This window comes from Aegilops tauschii, chromosome 4, assembly GCF_002575655.3.
Source record: "Aegilops tauschii subsp. strangulata cultivar AL8/78 chromosome 4, Aet v6.0, whole genome shotgun sequence".
NCBI lineage: Eukaryota > Viridiplantae > Streptophyta > Magnoliopsida > Poales > Poaceae > Aegilops > Aegilops tauschii.
The window spans coordinates 78,527,887-78,540,400 of record NC_053038.3 but is presented as its reverse complement, the minus strand read 5'-3'; positions in this window follow the sequence as shown (position 1 = coordinate 78,540,400).

The window sequence follows — 12,514 nt, the reverse complement described above, 5'->3', positions numbered from 1 at the left end:
AGTCCAACAGTCCGGCCAAAGTATATAGTCCGGCTGTCCGAGGACCCCTTAATCCAGGACTCCCTCAGCAGGGGTACCGAAACGGCTGAGGTACAGCTCCTCCCTCCATACATTCCTCTATCTTTGCGTCCAGTAATTTTTCCGCATCAATTTTGTATTACAAAGTTTGTTAAGAGATGAACTGGAAGTGAAGGAGTTTGCCGTGGATTATGGGTAGAAGACTACGTTATTTGCCCCGTCAGTATTCTGTTGGTGTTGTTTATGTAGATTTAATATATTTTTTATAGTACTGAGTTATGTTAGATGGAAATCGATTTATGTTAGATTTATTTTTTATTAGAGTACTGAATTCTGTTGGTAGCCTGCAGCTTCTTTGTCAAAAATTGTGAAAATAACTTGGTTCTCTCGAAAGTGAAGCTTCTGTGCAGTACAAATGGATGTGTTTCTAGTGTTTGTGCCGCTCCAGCTAATCAAATTTCTTGGCTGAGTTCACGACAATGGCGTGTCAGCATACTGCCATCCAACTTCCCAAATACTCAATTAACTTTTTCTTACTGAAATCTTCTTCATACTTTACTTTCTTACTGAATTCTTCTTCATGTCGCCCACGAAAAACAACACAACAATAGTTCTTCCTTGCTTGTAAGATGGCTCAAGCCAAACATAGACAGCCTTGCGACATGGCTGTCTTGCTTTCCTTGTTACACTTCATTTTAGTGTACACCACTTTGCTGGAGAACCACATCCAGCCGGAGGAAAGAACCATGGAATCATAATGCAGAACTCCTGCTGCATTGTTCTCGCGTCCTGCCTCTCAAAGAAAAGGACTTGGCCCACAATGGCCTGAATCAAGCTCATCTTGAATCATTGTAGCATATAGACATATAGACAGGTTTATTGTTGTCATGTTTCCCTGCAAGCAACTACAACCAAAATTAACCTAGAAACTAACACTGTGTAGACTGATTATGATGCATACAAAAGATACTGTGTAGCAGATATGATTTTCTTGATGTAGTGCCTCATAAGTCTTCTGTTTGATCCACTAATATTTCCTAGTTTCAGCGATGTACTCATATAGTTTGTCTTTTGCAGGAGGGAAAATGGCAAGCACAAGCGGAAAAGCTAAAGATGGTGGCGTCACGGAGGAACAACAGCGGTGGAGTATAAACTACAGAGAAGTAGGACCATAGAAGAAAATGAAGTTAGTCATCCTGCAGAATCAAAACTGTATTATATCCATCCAAATACCAAAATTGTAGTATATCCCTGCAGCAGACTCTGTTCTAGACATAAATAAACACATATGCATGTAATCATTCTCAAAACACAAACAATATGCTCCCTCCGTCCCAACATAAATGTCTCAACCTTGGTACAACTTTGTACTAGAGTTAGTACAAAGTTGAGACACTTATTTTGGGACGGAGAGAGTCTACTATAACAAAACAGTAGGCAGTGTTGTTGTAAACATGTCTACACATCATAAATCTCCTTACCTTTTTTCTTATAGTCTCGCAGTGCTATCACCAAAAAGAATCGCGCCAATGAAGTGCCTCATACATCCGAGAGCAAGAGTCACAAACAATATATATATGATAATTTTATTGTAGCCTCTGATGACCCACAAGTATAGGGATCTATCGTAGTCCTTTCGATAAGTAAGAGTGTCGAACCCAACATGGAGCAGAACGAAATGACAAGCGGTTTTCAGTAAGGTATTCTCTGCAAGCACTGAAATTGTACGTAACAGATAGTTTTGTGATAAGATAATTGGTAACGGATAACAAGCAATGAAAGTAAATAAAGTGCAGCAAGGTGGCCCAATCCTTTTTGTAGCAAAGGACAAGCCTGGACAATTTCTTATAATGAGAAAAGCGCTCCCGAGGACACATGGGAATTATCGTAAACCTAGTTTTCATCACGCTCATATGATTCGCGTTCGTTACTTTGATAATTTGATATGTGGGTGGACCGGTGCTTGGGTACTGCCCTTCCTTGGACAAGCATCCCACTTATGATTAACCCCTATTGCAAGCGTCCGCAACTACAAAAGAAGTATTAAGGTAAACCTAACCATAGCATGAAACTAGTGGATCCAAATCAGCCCCTTATGAAGCAACGCATAAACTAGGGTTTAAGCTTCTGTCACTCTAGCAACCCATCATCTACTTATTACTTCCCAATGCCTTCCTCTAGGCCCAAATAATGGTGAAGTGTCATGTAGTCGACGTTCACATAACACCACTAGAGGAGAGACAACATACATCTCATCAAAATATCGAACGAATACCAAATTCACATGACTACTAATAGCAAGACTTCACCCATGTCCTGAGGAACAAACGTAACTACTCACAAAGCATATTCATGTTCATGATCAGAGGAGTATTAATATGCATTAAAGATCTGAACATATGATCTTCCACCAAGTAAACTAATTAGCATCAACTACAAGGAGTAATCAACACTACTAGCAACCCACAGGTACCAATTTGTGGTTTTGATACAAGATTGGATACATGAGATGAACAAGGGTTTTGAGAGGAGATGGTGCTGGTGAAGATGTTGATGGAGATTCACCCCCTCCCGGTGAGAGGATCGTTGGTGATGATGATGGTGATGATTTCCCCCTCCCGGACGGAAGTTTCCCCAGCAGTACAGCTCCGTCGGAGCCCTAGATTGGTTCCGCCAAGGTTCCGCCTCGTGGCGGCGGAGTTTCGTCCCGTAAGCTTGCTTATGATTTTTTTCCAGGGTAAAAGCCTTCATATAGCAGAAGATGGGCACCGGAGGGCCACCAGTGGGCCCAGGAGACAGGGGGCGCACCCCCCACCCTCCTGGCCAGGGTGTGGGCCCCCTCTGGTATTTTCTTCGCTCAATAATTCTTATTAATTCCAAAAGTGACTTCCGTGGAGTTTCAGGATTTTTGAAGCTGTGCAGAATAGGTTTCCAATATTTTCTCCTTTTCTAGCCAGAATTCCAGCTACCGGCATTCTCCCTCTTCATGATAAACCTTGTAAAATGAGAGAGACTGGCCATAAGTATTGTGACACAACGTGTAATAACAGCCCATAATGCAATAAATATCGATATAAAAGCATGATGCAAAATGGACGTATCAACTCCCCCAAGCTTAGACCTCGCTTGTCCTCAAGCGGAAGCCGAAATCGAAAAATATGCCCACATGTTTAGAGATAGAGGTGTCGATAAAAATAAAATACAGACATGAGGGCATCATGATCATTCTTATAACAGCAACATATAAGGATTTTGTCATATGATTTCTCATGCTCAAGTAACAATCTATTCACAATGTCAAGTATGGATCATAAACTTCATTGGGAATGGGCAAACTAAAATCTCAGTCATTGAGGCAATTGCAATTTATCATAACATCAGAAAGAGTCAAGAATAGACCTTTTCAGCAAGTCCACATACTCAACTATCATATAGTCTTCTACAATTGCTAACACTCACACAATACTTATGGTTATGGAGTTTTAATCGGACACTAAGAAAGATAGGGGCTTATAGTGTTGCCTCCCAACGTATTCACCTTTGGGTGATGTCAACAATAACAGTTCATGCTAACTTACATACAATTGGATATATATATATATCAGGTACTTTCCAACACGAGGTGCTTGCCAAAGGATAAAATGAAAAAGGGAAAGGTGAAGATCACCTTGACTCTTGCATAATGTAAAGACATAAAGTAAAAGATAGGCCCTTCGCAGAGGGAAGCAGAGGTTGTCATGTGCTTTTAGGGTTGGATGCACAAAATCTTAATGCAAAAGAACGTCACTTTACACTACTAGGGAAAACCCTAGTAGTAGCGCGGGTTTAATGACCACTAGCAGCGCGTGCTGCCGCGCTACTAATAAGGCGCTACAGCTATTCTTAGCAGTAGTGCGTGCTACACGTGCTACTGCTAAGACACATAGCGGCAGCGCTTGTTCTACCCCGCGCTGCTGCTAATATAGCTAGTTGCAGCGTGTTTACTATCCATCGCTACTAGTATTCTTTTTTAGTGTATTTATACACCGTTATACAAATTTTGGTATAATACCAATTATGAGGTATATATCATTATGTCCATAACAGTGTGTCAAATGAAGGTGGATTAGGTTCAAGTGGAGGCAATATGTGGTGCATGTCAAAAGTATACTACTAATCCAAACTAGATCTAGTTTGGACTAGTAGTACTTTTGATGTGCACCACATGTTGCCTCCACTTGAATCTAATCCGCCAGCACAAGCTATTTAATCATCATCATAGTCATTACCACCAACAGTATTTATTTAATCACCATAGTCATAGTGTAGCACATAATCATCTTCAAACTCATTCTAGCTAGCTAATCACCACCAACACTAGATGCGGTAGCTATCTAATCACCACTAACACTAGCTAATAATAATCATCATAGTCATTACCACCAACACTAGCTATTTAATCATCATAGTCATAGTGTAGCACATCATCATCTTCAAACTCATTTCTAACTAGCTAATCACTCATGCTGCTCTCTCTCTCTCAGGTAAAATAACATAAAACATGTGTAGCTCTCCTCTTTGATCAAGTTGGAGCATGCAGATGAATCTGTCTCCTAATCATGGGCTGCGCTTCTGCTTGCTTCCCCCTATTACTTGTCTGCGATCGTTCACAATTTTGGTCCAGTCTTTCACTATTAAGCATTCGTCGCTTTTAGAAATCCTGAATGCACTTAACTGCTCTGTAGGATATCTTGGCCGCAAGCTAACAATACTCATGGTACCTGTAGTCTCGATCCCATAAGGCACAACATTCATCGGGAGTCCCTGTTGAAGAACATCGTATGGTAACATACTTAGCAATGAAGTTTAGCTTAAAATAATGTATGGAAAAGATGCACTGAGGACAAATAGTAAAAATCTTACCATCCTTCCTAAATAGATGTGACCGTGGTTCATTACGAACACTATTGGTCGCACATTTTCAGTACTAACATTTCTAAATGCAGGAAGAAAATTTGTCTTCACAGTATCAAGATCCTCAAGCCATGAAACATAATGACTTAGCTCCTCGCAGTTTAGTTCAGCCCCGGGACAGTAGTAGGTCCTGTCTACCAGGCGCTGAACATGTTTGCTTGAACGGAAATAAGCTGACAATAGAAATTAGTTGTCAACTATTTTTAAATAAACAATTTCAAAGACATAAATATGGTTGAGAAACTCACATGATGGTATAACTGGAGGCGTCTGCACATCGACCCAGATGTCGGTATTACCTTCAATATCATCTTCCGGACGAATATCAAAGGTGATAACCATATCAGGCGCAAATGCATAAGTCTTTCATAGTGCTCGCCATGTTTTGCATCCAAAATAGGTGTAGTCGTCTGTGTTGTATAATTTTGCGTGGAAAATATAACCATGCTCGGTCTTCAAGTATACTTTCTTTACCTCCATAGTACGACTGAAACCTATCTTATACAATACAAAAACTATTGCATGGCAGGGGATACGCTAGTAGAATAGTAAAAAAATTAAATTATAAGTTGAAGCAGATGTCATTCTTAATTACGAAAAAAGACTTGTCGTTCTGACTGACTGTATCCACTTCAAAGTTCACGTCCAGCTTGATGCTGAAGCGCCTATCATCATCTAGGAAGATTCCGTCGCACAGGCCGCGCTCGTCTTCGCAGTATTTGCAAATACCGAAATCCTTTTCGTCGTCAGACATTTCCTATGTTCATAGTTGAAACATTAATTGAAAATAGATCGAAGACAACTACCAGGATACTCAACACACAAATCCGGGGCACTCGATATTTCCTACTAGTCATGCCAAAATTCACGGAAAAATCCGGCATGACCTTTGCTAAAGTAGGACATATCGAGCGCCTGAAATTTGCCGGAACGGAAATGAATCAACACTCCGGCAAAACATAGACCACTCGGAGGTGTAACCTGCAAACATGACCGGCCACTTGGGCAAGCACGTATCCTATTTGAGCAACACAAGATATACATTTCAAATATCTTATAGGACTCAAATTAGCATGCATTCAATAAGCAAAAGTAAATCATCTCATGCGTCTGTACATCGTTGAATATTATCACTAATGCATCCCGAATAGTATCATACATATAACATCACTAATACAACTAAAACCCTAGCGCACGACGGGTATCGGCGCGGGCGGTGGACACCCACAGAGAAGGAACCATCACAGGATCATAGCTCCAATGAGATCCCTGGAGAACCTGCCAGGTATTGGAGAACCTGTGCTCCAACACAAACAAGTAGCGACGGACGTGCGCGTCCTCCTCACTGACACGGTGACGCACCACTTCCGCGGGGTCCTCGAGCCTCTGGACCATCACTGGCCCACGTGACCGCCACCGAAGAAGGTTCAGGTCAATGATAGGCTGGCTCCTCACCAACCTGCGCCCCCCGGTAGGTAGCGCCTCCCAGTACCACCCCGGCGGAGCCTAGTCCCAGACATGGCCCATCTGGTGGCGCAGGTGTCCTCCGCCGACTCGACGACGAGGATGCGGGATAGGCATCGTCGACGTCGATGCAGGAACTACTATAAATAAAAATAAACTTACTATAAATAATATTACTATAAATAAAAATTAGTACCTAGTTCTTACTAACTAATTAGTACCTAGGAACTAGTGCCCTAATTACCATCTAATTTGATGAACCTAGGGGTGGAAAGTGGTAGCGGATAATCCGAAATATCCGATATTCGTATTCGATCGAATATTCCAATTATCCAACTTAAAAGTCAAATAAGTGGTCAAATTTTACTCGTTTTATGATTAATCTTAGAAATTATTATGCATTACAATAGTGTTTATTCATAAACCTATTTATCACAAGTTGAATACTTCATGTCACATAGCTATTGACTAATACACTTAAGCAATATGAGAAAGGAATTCGCATTCGTATCAAGAAAACATCCGAGCCGCATCCGTATCCTTTCCACCCCTAGATGAACCCTAACTAATTTGATGACTATCTGATCCGCATCCGATTCCTTTCCACCCCTAGATGAACCCTAACTAATTTGATGCAATTAATATTTGAAGAACCTAGGCAGAGGTAGGGGAGGGGGAGGAGCAGGCGTGCTCACCTCGAGTGCGCAGCGTCGAGGTCAGGGTCGGGGCTCGGGCGCGGCGGAGGGCGGCGTCGAGGTCCGGGTCGGGGGCGGGGTTGGGGGCGGCGTCGAATCTGGGGTCAGGGGCGGCGTCCAGGGTGTGTAGAGAGCGACGAGAGAGCGCGCGGCGGCCGACGGGCGACGGCGGCGGCGACAGCGCGGAGGGAGTTCGGATTTGGGGGAAGTGGCCGTGGGGAGAACGAACCGCGCGGTTAAGTCAAAAGTAGCAGTAGCGCGTTCCAGGAAGAGCGCTACTGCTAAGCTAGCTACAGCGTGTTTCCCTATACGCACTACTGCTATTCCTTTCTCTTTTTTCCCTTTTTCATTTATTTTTCTTTACATTTTATTTTTTTCCTTTCACCTTTTTCTATTTCTTTCATATTCATTTACTTTTCTATTTGCTTTTCATTTTATTTTATTTCCTTTGCCAGTAGTGCTTGTCAGCGTAAACACGCTGCTACAAAGATACTAGCGGTAGCGCGGTTCGACGTAGATCGCTACTACTATGTGTAGCCTATCGGCTAAGCCGTGGGAATTTTAGTAGTAGCGCCTTTATCTTCTGGCGCGCTACTGCTACAAATGTATCTGTAGCGCGGTTTACATCAGCGCGCTAATGCTACTTAGCACCAGCGTGCTTTTTTAACACGCGCTACTGCTAAATATCTGTGTATAAGGTTTTCCCTAGTAGTGTTATATTGCCACTTGTGATATGAACCTGTATTATGCAGTCCGTCGCTTTTATTACTTCCATATCACACGATCATATAAAGCTTATTTTCTCCGCACTAATAAGTCATACATATTTAGAGAGCAATTTTTATTGCTTGCAACATGACAACTTACTTGAAGGATCTTACTCAGTCCATAGGTAGGTATGGTGGACTCTCATGGCAAAACTGGGTTTAAGGATATTTGGAAGCACAAGTAGTATCTCTACTTGGTGCTAGGAATTTTGCTAGCATGAGGGGGAAAGGCAAGCTCAACATGTTGGGAAGATCAATGACAATATACTTTAACTGAAATGTGAGAAAACATAAACCATTACGTTGTCTTCCTTGTCCAAAATCAACTCTTTAGCATGTCATACTTAATGAGTGCTCACAATCATAAAAGATGTCCAAGATAGTATATTTATATGTGAAAACCTCTCTTTCTTTATTACTTCCTATTAATTGCAACGATGACCAAAACTATGTTTGTCAACTCTCAACAAATTTTATGCCTCATACTCTTTATATGTGAAGTCATTACTATCCATAAGATCAATATGAACTCTTTTATTTCTTTTTATTCTTTCTATTTTCTCAAGATCATAGCAAGATAGCAAAGCCCTTGACTCAACACTAATCTTTATTATAGATAGCTCACGGACTCAATTACATAAAGAGATCACAAAGCAAAACTCAAAACTACTTCATACCAAAACTTCAATCTACTAGATCAAGATATTACTAAAGGGATCTAACTAAGTAAAACGGTAAAGATAGGAGTGTGATGGTGATACGATACCGGGGCACCTCCCCCAAGCTTGGCAGTTGCCAGGGGGAGTGCCCATACCCATGTGATTATGTCCTCGGAGGTGATAAAGGTGGTGATGATGATGGGGGATAATCGCACATTGAGCGTAAAAGCTCCTCCAACTTGCGGATAATGCCCTTGATTCGGACGATATGATCCTTCAACAAAATATTTTCCTATGTGAGATACTTGTTTTGTATGCGAGCTAACTCAATCATCTTGAAAGTTTCAATCTCAGTTGGAGTAAAGAGGTTAGGTAGAGGTTGTGGGATGTCTTCTTCTTCCACCGCCGGAGCTTGATCTTCCATGGCCTTATTGATCCCTTCATCCTTGTTGATCTCCGCCGGTTCTTCTCTTTTCAGCTCTATCTTCAATAGCCAAGCATCCTTGTCTTCATTGTTGAAGGAGGGTGACGTCATGACGCTTTAGATCTGCCAGAAAAACAGCTCGAAACGAAAACAGAGGATTTTTACGTGATACGGTGGTCAAAACCATCGGGATATTATATAATGAATTTTTACCGACCAAAAGAAGTAACATGCAAGAAAACGGAGTCCGGGAGGCACACGAGGTGTCCACGAGACAGGGGGCGCGCCCTCCACCCTCGGGGAGGCCTCGTGTCCTTCCTGGATTACTTCTTGCTTTCCAAAATTCTTAAATATTCCAAAACGGAGAAAAATTGCTATTAGAATTGTTTTGGAGTCGGTTTACTTACCATACCACATACCTATTCCTTTTCGGAGTCTGAAACGTTCTGGAAAGTGTCTGTTATGTATTCCTCCGGGGTTACGGTCTCAATAATATTAGTTTCAACATTGATAGGATTACCTGAGATATAATGTTTGATTCTTTCACCGTTCACCACCCTCGGACTTGTGCCTTCGAAGTTGATGATTTTTATGGCACCAGAACGATAGACCTCCTCGATAACGTAAGGACCTTCCCACTTAGAGAGAATTTTTCCTGCAAAAAATCTTAGACGAGAGTTGAATAGCAACACATAATCACCTACGTTAAACTCACTCCTTTGTATTCTTTTGTCATGCCATATTTTTACTTTTTCTTTGAACAGTTTGGCATTCTCATAGGCTTGGGTTCTCCATTCATCAAGTGAGCTAATGTCAAACAACCTCTTCTCACTGGCAAATTTGAAATCATAATTGAGCTCTATAATAGCCCAATATGCTTTCTGTTCAAGTTTTAGAGGTAAGTGACATGCTTTTCCATATACCATCTTATATGGAGACATACCCATAGGATTTTTATATGCAGTTCTATAGGCCCACAATGCATCACCAAGTTTCTTGGACCGATTCTTCCTAGATCTATTAACAGTCTTTTGCAAAATTAATTTGAGCTCTCTATTGCTCAACTCTACTTGACCACTAGACTGTGGGTGATAAGGATATGCAATTCTATGATTAACATCATACTTAGCAAGCATCTTACGAAAATCACCATGAATAAAATGTGAACCAACATCAGTCATGAGATATCTAGGGACTCCAAACCTCGAAAAAAATAACTTCTTTAAGCATCTTAATAGAGGTGCTATGATCAGCACTACTAGTTGGAATAGCTTCTACCCACTTAGTAACGTAATCAACAGCAACTAAAATATGTGTGTAACCATTAGAGGCAGGAAAAGGTCCCATATAATCAAAGCCCCAAACATCAAATGGCTCAATAACAAGAGAATAATTCATAGGCATTTCTTGACGTCTACTAATATTACCTATTCTTTGACATTCATCACAAGACAAGACAAACTTACGAGCATCTTTGAAGAGAGTAGGCCAATAAAAACCGGATTGCAATACCTTATGTGCAGTTCTATCTCCAGCATGGTGTCCTCCATATGGTTCGGAGTGACACTTGCGCAGGATCTGTTCCTGTTCATGCTTAGGTACACAACGTCTAATAACACCATCTACTCCTTCTTTATAAAGGTGTGGGTCATCCCAGAAGTAATGTATTAAATCTTAAAAGAACTTTTTCTTTTGCTGGTGTGTGAAACTAGGTGGTATAAACTTAGCAACAATGTAATTAGCATAATCAGCATACCATGGAGCAGTACGAGAAGCATTAATGACTGCTAATTGTTCATCAGGAAAGCTATCATCAATAGGTAGTGGGTCATCAAGAACATTCTCTAACCTAGACAAGTTGTCTGCAATGGGGTTCTCAGCTCCCTTTCTATCAATAATATGCAGATCAAATTCTTGGAGCAAGAGAACCCATCTAATAAGTCTAGGCTTAGCATCTTTCTTTTCCATAAGATATTTAATAGCAACATGATTAGTGTGAATAGTAACTTTAGAATCAACAATAAAAGGTCTGAACTTATCACATGCAAATATAACTGCTAAGAACTCTTTTTCAGTAGTAGCATAATTTCTCTGGGCAGTATCAAGAGTTTTACTAGCATACTGGATAACATTCAATTTCTTATCAACTCTTTGCCCTAGAACAGCACCTACAGCATAATCACTAGCATCACACATAATTTGAAAGGGTAAATTCCAATCAGGTGTCTGAACAATAGGTGCAGTGATCAAAGCTTTCTTAAGTATTTCAAATGCTTCTACACAAACAAAGACAAAAGGAATATCTTTTTGCAATAAATTAGTCAGAGGCCTAGAGATTTTAGAAAAGTCCTTAATGAACCTCCTATAAAAACCGGCATGACCAAGGAAACTTCTTATACCTTTAATGTCCTTGAGACATGGCATCTTTTCGATAGCATCAACTTTAGCTTTATCAACTTCAATACCTTTCTCAGAAATCTTATGCCCCAAGACAATGCCTTCATTAACCATAAAGTGGCACTTTTCCCAATTCAAGACGAGACTAGTGTCTTCACATCTCTGCAAAACTCGATCAAGGTTGCTCAAGCAATCATCAAAAGAGGATCCATAAACGGAGAAATCATCCATGAATACCTCACAAATCTTTTCACAAAAGTCAGAGAATATAGCCATCATGCATCTTTGAAAGGTAGCAGGTGCATTACATAAACCAAAAGGCATACGTCTATAAGCAAAGGTACCAAAATGGCAAGTAAAAGTAGTTTTTGATTGATCCTCTGCTGACACAGGTATTTGAGAGAAACCAGAATAACCATCTAGAAAGCAGAAATGTGTATGTTTGGATAGTCTTTCTAGCATTTGATCAATAAAAGGTAAAGGGTAATGATCTTTCTTAGTAGCTTTATTTAATTTACGGAAATCAATTACCATCCTATAACCTGTAATAATTCTTTGTGGGGTCAATTCATCTTTATCATTAGGAACGACAGTAATACCTCCCTTCTTAGGGACGCAATGGACAGGACTTACCCAATCACTATCAGCAACGGGGTAAATTATACCTGCCTCTTGGAGCTTTAGTATCTCCTTTCTTACCACTTCTTTCATCTTAGGATTCAACTGTCATTGATGATCTCTAACTGGTTTGGATCCTTCGTCCAATTTAATTTTGTGTTGGCATAGAGTGGGACTAATGTCCTTAAGATCATCCAGAGTATATCCAATAGCAGCACGGTGCTTCTGCAGAGTTTTCAATAATCTTTCCTCTTCTTGCTCTGAAAGGTTAGCACTAATAATAACAGGATATATCTTCTTTTCATCAAGATAAGCATATTTAAGATTATCAGGTAAAGGTTTGAGCTCAAACACGGGATCACCCTTGGGTGGAGGAGGATTCCCTAGGATTTCAACAGGTAAGTTGTGTTTCAGAATGGGACCTTGTTGAAGGAATACTTCATCTATTTCCCTTCTTTCATTCATAAACATATCATTTTCATGGTCTAGCAAATATTGTTCTAACGGATCAGTAGGAGG